This window comes from Camarhynchus parvulus, unplaced genomic scaffold (genome assembly GCF_901933205.1).
Source record: "Camarhynchus parvulus unplaced genomic scaffold, STF_HiC, whole genome shotgun sequence".
In the NCBI taxonomy this organism is placed as follows: domain Eukaryota; kingdom Metazoa; phylum Chordata; class Aves; order Passeriformes; family Thraupidae; genus Camarhynchus; species Camarhynchus parvulus.
Genome location: NW_022148916.1, coordinates 1 through 7,086, shown reverse-complemented (window position 1 = coordinate 7,086; position 7,086 = coordinate 1). Strand labels below are relative to the sequence as shown.

General features: G+C 53.3%; 1 pseudogene; it reads right to left on the bottom strand.

Annotated features, from left to right (window-relative positions):
• Positions 1-5,157: 5,157 nt before the first annotated feature.
• LOC115917161 lies at positions 5,158-7,077 on the bottom strand (annotated as a pseudogene).
• Between the last annotated feature and the right edge of the window lie 9 nt (positions 7,078-7,086).

Here is a 7,086-nt window from a genome sequence, read left to right as displayed (position 1 = left end):
CAAGGGCACCATAGTGATCTGAGGGGATCCATAGAACCAAGGGGACCATTGTGACATTGTGGGGCCTGTGGAACCACAGACACCATTGTGACACTGCAGGGCCCAATGGAACCAGGAGAACAGAGCACAAGTGTGGCTGGTTTGGCCTCCCAGGGGCCACCTGACTGGTCCAGCTGACCTTGGCATGTGGAGGGTCTCTTCTCATCTGCTGCTGAAACACTGGGGCTCTGTGCTTTCCTTCCTATGGAAAAGAACTGTCCTTCTCAGCCAGGCGCCAATGGCCAGAAATGGGAGTTCCACCTCCAACGTTGCCTGTTGTGACAGACTGGAGGAGATTGTTGGCTGGAAACATTTCATGTGTGGGGGAGGAAGGGGCAGGTCCAGCCTTGCCCTGCCCTGGAACCCCAGCCCTGCCCTGCCCTGGAACCCCAATCCCCCCAGAGCCTCTATCCCAGCCCAGCAGTGGCTGCCAGTCCCTGGCACAGCACAGGCAATGCTCCACAGCCACCTCTGCAGCCCCAGCCCAGTTCCTGAGGGACCAAATGAGCCCAAGTCCCACCTGGGGGAAGGGCCCAGGGAGACCAAGGGGTATTGAAGGCTGACCACAAGGCAAGCACACATCTTGACCCTGCCTCCTCTTGGAATTTCTATCTGAACAGTGCTGGAATCCAGGAATTGGTAGTTCTATGTGTTTGTGTGTGTGTATGTGTGTGTGTGTGTGTGTGTGCTTCTCTGTATCTTTTTTGTCTGTCTCTCTTTCTGTGTCTACTTCTTCTATATATGTCCTCTTGCAAATTTTGAGTAACTTGAAATTGAACACACTTAGAGCTTGTGAAGTTGAATGGCCCAAGGTAATGTTTTGAGCTGTGTTTTTTGTTTAATGAATGTCATATTAAACCTCTTTCCAAAGTTTCTCGGATTTTCTAAAGTTGCCAGTAAAGGCTGTTTTGCTCTTTTCAACTTTTAGAGTCTCTTGTGGGTATTTCTCCAGCACATAAAACTCAGAGGACACAAACAACTGTAATTCCTTTTAAATGTCTCCTTGAGAGAGTTGTTTGGGGAATGGGAGTCAGGGCTTGTGTGTCCTGCTTGGCCCAGCCCAGGCAGGGCTTTCCCAGCCACATTCCACACTCCATTGCCCAGCTGGAGCCGCTGGTGCCTCTGAGTTGTGCTGCCCCAGCCCCAGGGACGCTCTCCTTGTCTGCCCATTCCCCCACGGTCTCTGGGCAGGGATGGCCTCACTGGGGGCTGCTGACATCCTCAGCAACTTGGAGGCTGCTGCTGAATTTTCCTGCTCCAGAGGCTTGTTCAGCCTTCAGCTCTTGAGTGCAGGAATTCAGTGTCCCAGGGCTCATTAACATTCAGAACACCTCAACAAGCCAAGCCTCTGGGAATAATTTGATTTAAGTGTTCAAATTGTTTGTGGTTAATGAGACAGATTTCAGAAGTGTATTCATAATGAATAGATTCTATTTAAAAAGACAGTGAGAAAAGATTTTTTAGGTCCTGTTTAGATTTTTTTCCTGTTAATTCATTGATATGTACAATCTCCAATTGACACTGAATCCAAGTACTGCTCCAGAGGCTTGTTCAGCCTTCAGCTCTTCAGTTCAGGAATTCAGTGTCCTAGGGCTCATTAACATTCAGAACACCTTAACAAGCTAAGCCTCTGGGAATAATTTGATTTTAGTGTTCAAATCTTTTGTGGTTAGTTTGACAGATTTCAGTAGTGTGTTCAAAGTGAATACATGATATTTAAAAAGAGAGTGAGAAAACAGTTTTTAGGTCCTGTTTAGGATTTTTTCGTGTTCATAAATCAATATGTGCAGTCCCCAATTGACACTGAATCCAAGTATTTCCTCATGCAGTTTGAATAGATATGAAAATCAAGACCCTTCATGGCTGACAATCAATCAGACTCTGTCCCTACCCCCACCCCACCATTTCCCCCATCCAAGCCCTGGCACTCAGAGCAGCCTTGTGCAAATCTGAGCTCCCTCCAGCCCAGGCTGCACCTGCAGCTTTCAGCTCCTTGGCTCCAACTCCCACCTGCTTTCCTTGGGGAAGGAGCTGCCCCAGACACAGAGGGATGTTCATTTCTTGTCAGCCAACAAAGCCAAGGGAAGGCACAGCTCCATCAAATGCAAAAGTCATTCCTCTGCTGGATATTAAATCCACTTTCCACAGCAGACAGTCTCAGAGTAATGGCAAACACCTTCTGTGCCCAGCACAGATCCCAAGGTCCCCCAAACCCTCCCTGCCCCAATTCTGCCCAGATTTGCTCTTTGCACACACGAGTCACAGGCTGAAGTCAGGAGCTCCCTCCATGGCCAGGGGAGGAAAAGAGAGAAAGGGGATGAAGATCTCTCCTGTGCAGAGCCAAGGTCCAAGTGCAGCCCCTGCAGTGGGAACCACAACTCATCAGGTTTGTGTCCTTTGGGCTCAGGGCCTGGTGACACTCAGAGGCACAGAAAGGTTTCTTGCCAACAAACACAAGCTGAACATTTGAAGAGTTTAGTGACCATCAGAGCTCTTCCCTCAGCTCTCTGGGATGTCCCAGCAGCATCTGACATGTCTACCATCCCCATGGGATTTCTGTACAGGAACACTTTTAGACAGAGACATAAGAAAAGGTAATTCTGTGATAGATATAAACACAATTAAGATGTTGACTCATGTGGTATTTATTTGAACTTCAGAAAGATTGGGCAACTCACTGAAGCTCAAAGCATGAAACCAGTCAGCTGAGAGGCACTTGAATGACAAGAAAGCATCTGGAGGAGGAAATCTGGAAGGAATGGGAAGAATGAAGTTCCAGAGAACCTAGTGAAGACATGCCCTTAGACATGGCCATTTAAACAACAGAGCTGGAAACACCTGAAGGAATAGGATCATGATATACTAGACTGAATATTGGTGACACAAGTAGAGGGGAAGATGAGTATTTCTTCTTCGGACATCAGTAGAAGAATCCAGCAGATCCAGAAAATTCCTGTTCCTGGTGGGAACTTTTTGTCATTTCTTAAAAGTACTCAAATGACCCAGACAATAAATATTTGCTTGTATTGTATCATATTTTATTAATAACTGGTACTAACACCTGTGCCCCTTTCCAGGCAGACATCTGTTGTGTGCCCATGAACAGGCCAAAGCTGGGCTCAGCAGCCAGGGCTGCCAAGGGCTGGGCACAGAGGCTGGCGCTGACAAATGTCCTGGGCCCCCTCCCTGCTCTGTCCGTGCCACCAAGGGCACAGAGCAGCCTCCTCTCTGGGCCACTTGCCTGTTTGCAATGCCTTGCACAGGCGCTGGCCCTGCCCCACAAGGCCTGGCCTGAGTCCTGCCCCTGCACGCTCAGCCAGGCTGGGATGGACACTGATGGTTTCTGGGCCAGGCTCTCGGAGCCCAGCCCAGCTCCCTGCAAGCTCTGCCAGCTGCCCTGAGCTCTGGGCAGCACCAAGGGCCTCTCCCCAGCCCAGCCCAGCCGGCTCTGGCCCCACAGCTCTGCTCAGGCCAGGCTGCTGTGGGCACTGGCCCCACGGCCTCAGCCCCTGGCAAGGGCACAGCAGCAGCTGCAGCTGCCACAGGACTCAGCCCCAGCCATGGGGGAAGGTGCTTGGCCAAGGCCAAAGGAGGCTCCCTGGCTGCCCTGCTCCCCTCGGGCTGAGGTGCTGAGAGCTCTGCAGCCCCTGCTGCCATCCCATCTGCCCAGGGCAGCACAAGAGCCCCCGCCTTGGGGCCCGCCAGAGCTGCTCCTGCTCCAGGCCCAGGGCCCATGCCAAAGCTGGGGCAGCCACAAAGCTGTGCCCATTTCTGTTCATTGCTGCTCTGATGGGGATGGATCCTCAGCCACTTGGAAGTTGCTGCTGATGAATTTTACAGCTCCAGAGGCCTCTTCTTTCTTGAGGTCTTCAGTTCTGGAATTCAGTGAGAAAAGTTCATAAATATTTGTTCAAAATACCCAAACAAGGAAAGCATTTGGGAATAATCGAAGTTCTCAATTATTCTGTGCTTAAGTAGGCATATTTCACAAGTGCATTCAGTCAATACAGTCTTTTGAAAACAAGGCAGAGACACTTGTTTTGTCCAGTTTTCTTTTCGTGTTTATAGATGGATATCAGCAATTTCCAACTCATTTTGACCCCCAGCACCTTCTAATGCAGCCTGAACAGATATGAAAATCAAGACCCTCCATGACTGACAATCAATAACACTTTATTCCCACCCGCTCTCCCCACCATTTCCCTCATCCAATCCCTGGCACTCCTATGGATCATGAATGGTGTGGCCAGCAGGACCAGGGCAGGGATTCTTCCCCTGTGCTCAGCACTGGTTGGGCAGCACCTCGAGTGCTGTGCCCAGTTCTGGGCCCCCAATTTAGGAAGGACATGCTGGGCCCTGTTTCAGGCTGGAGCAGAGCAGATGTTTCTCCAGAGAAGGGCAAAAAGGCTGGGGAGGGGTCTGGATCACAAGTCCTGTGAGGAGTGGCTGAGGGAGCTGGGGTTGTTTATCCTGGAGAAGGGGAGGCCCAGGGGAGACAAGGCAGTGTCAGGGCACAGGTTGGACTTGATGATCTCCAAGGTCTTTTCCAATGTTGCTGATTCTGGGATTCTCTGAAACCACCCTTGGAGCAGTTGCAGGATGAGCCCTGGGCCTCCTCTTCAGCAGCTCCAGCAGCCCAGGTCCCTCAGCTTCTCCTGCCAGCCCCAAAGCCCATCCTGTCAGTCCTGCAGAGCCTCTGCAGCTCCTCCTCACTGCCCAGAACAGGGAGCCCCAGAGCCAGACACAGCAGCCCAGATGTGCCCCCCTGGCCTGGGCTGCCTCTGGCAAGGGAGCAGCAGGAGGCACTGCAGGAGCCTGCAGACAATTCCTGCAGCACTTGTAGGATGATCCTGCTGCCCAAGGGACGTTCCCATGGTGCCAAGTCAGGAACTGCAATGGGGAGTGGGGCCAGAGAGGAAAGGGCAAACAGGGATGGGCTGTGTGCAGGGCAGGGAACAGGGGTGGGAAAGAGGAAGAAATTTGTACCAGGGAAGAGTAAAGAAAGCAAAGGTGAAGCCAAGGAAATGCTGAGGGCAGTTTGGGGGTGGCTGCCAGGCAGCCCTGGCTCTGAGCAACAGCGTCTGCAGTGGGACAGGAAACTCCCAGCTGATGGGAACAAACTTTCTGGCTGAGTGCAGAGGCCAGGACAAAGCTGAGTGGTTTCCCTGGTGTCCCCAGCCCTTGCTGGCCCCAGGGGCTGATGGCATTTGTGCTCCCTCAGGTTCATGTCCCCACAGCAACAGCATGGGGGTGCTCCCCCTGCTGTGTGCAATGCAAACAGGGGCTGCTGAGCCAGTGCTGCCGTGTCTGTGCCTGCAAGGATGGGGCACCTGTGTGAGCTGGGGAGAGGCCAGGGCTGCAGAGGGGGATGTTGTTGGCAGCTCCATCAGGACGCTCTGGGACGCTGCCCTGGGCTGTGCAGCGCACTGGGGATGGATCAGCCCCTGCTCTGCTGCTCCTTCCCGTCTGCCCCAGGGCCCTTGCAGAGCCCCAGCCATGCTGTTTGCCCCCAGCCTGCCCACGGCCAGCCTGGGGCTGCTCACGGGGTTTTCTGTGCTGAGCATTGGCCTGGCCGTGTTCTTGAGAGAGCCTGGGCAAGGAGCCTGGAGCCCCCAGGGCCTGGCCTGAGGCGTCAGCGCTGCCCCAGCAGTGCCCATGGCCTGTCCCTGCTGCAGCCCCGGCACTGCCACCCCCAGGGCTGTGCCCGGCCCCGAGAGCACTCAGGCCCTGCAGCAACACCAGGGCCACCAGGGCAGCGGGGCAGGGCCACGGCAGCAGCACTGGCAACACCAAGTGCTGCTGCTGCTGGGCACAGCTGCTGGGCCAGCCCTGATCTGCCCCAGCTCTGCACACAGACATTGCTGCTGCAGCTCCAGAGAAGGCAACAAAAGGGCATCTCTGCAGAAAACTCTGCTGGGAGATCCTGTAGTTCCTTTAAAGCCACTGAGAGCGCAGCCCCATCATTGACACAGTCTGTGGCCACAGGGAAGGTGGAGAGAAACAAAATGGGCAATGGCACAAACCATGACATTTCTTTGTGGACAATATGAAAAATGTAAAAGAAAGACAAATGACCACCAAAATGAAACCAACAAGAAGTATCAAAGGTGAGTTTTATTACCAATGATTGGCAGAAATTGACCAGAGTTTTAATGTTTCTGAAAGCATCCAGTCATCAGTGTCCACATTGCAGCCTTGAGCTCCTGGTTCCTCAGGCTGTAAATGAGGGGGTTCAGGGCTGGAGGCACCACCGAGTACAGAACTGACAGGGCCAGATCCAAGGTTTTGGAGGAGATGGAGGGGGGCTTCAGATAGGTAAATACACCAGCGCAGACTAAGAGGGAGACCACAGCCAGGTGAGGGAGGCAAGTGGAAAAGGCTTTGTGCCGTCCCTGCTCAGAGGGGATCCTCAGCACAGCCCTGAAGATCTGCACATAGGAGAAAACAATGAACACAAAACAGCCAAATGATAAACAGGCAGTAAAAGCAATGAGCCCAAATTCCCTGAAGTAGGATTTTGAGCAGGAGAGCTTGAGGATCTGGGGGATGTCACAGAAGAACTGGCCCAGGACATTGCCATGGCACAGGGGCAGGGAAAATGTACTGGCTGTGTGCATGAGAGCATTGAGAAAGGCACTGGCCCAGGCAGCTGCTGCCATGTGGGCACAAGCTCTGCTGCCCAGGAGGGTCCCGTAGTGCAGGGGTTTGCAGATGGACACGTAGCGGTCGTAGCACATGATGGTCAGGAGGAAATACTCTGCTGAGAGGAAGAAGATAATCAGAAAAACCTGCGCAGCACATCCTGTGTAGGAGATGTTCCTGGTGTCCCAGAGGGAATTGTGCATGGCTTTGGGCACAGTGGTGCAGATGGAGCCCAGGTCGCTGAGGGCCAGGTTGAGCAGGAAGAAGAACATGGGCGTGTGCAGGTGGTGGCCGCAGGCTTCGGGCGCTGATGATGAGGCCGCTGCCCAGGAGGGCAGCCAGGGAGATGCCCAGCAAGAGGCAGAAGTGCAGGAGCTGCAGCTGCCGCGTGTCTGCCAATGCCAG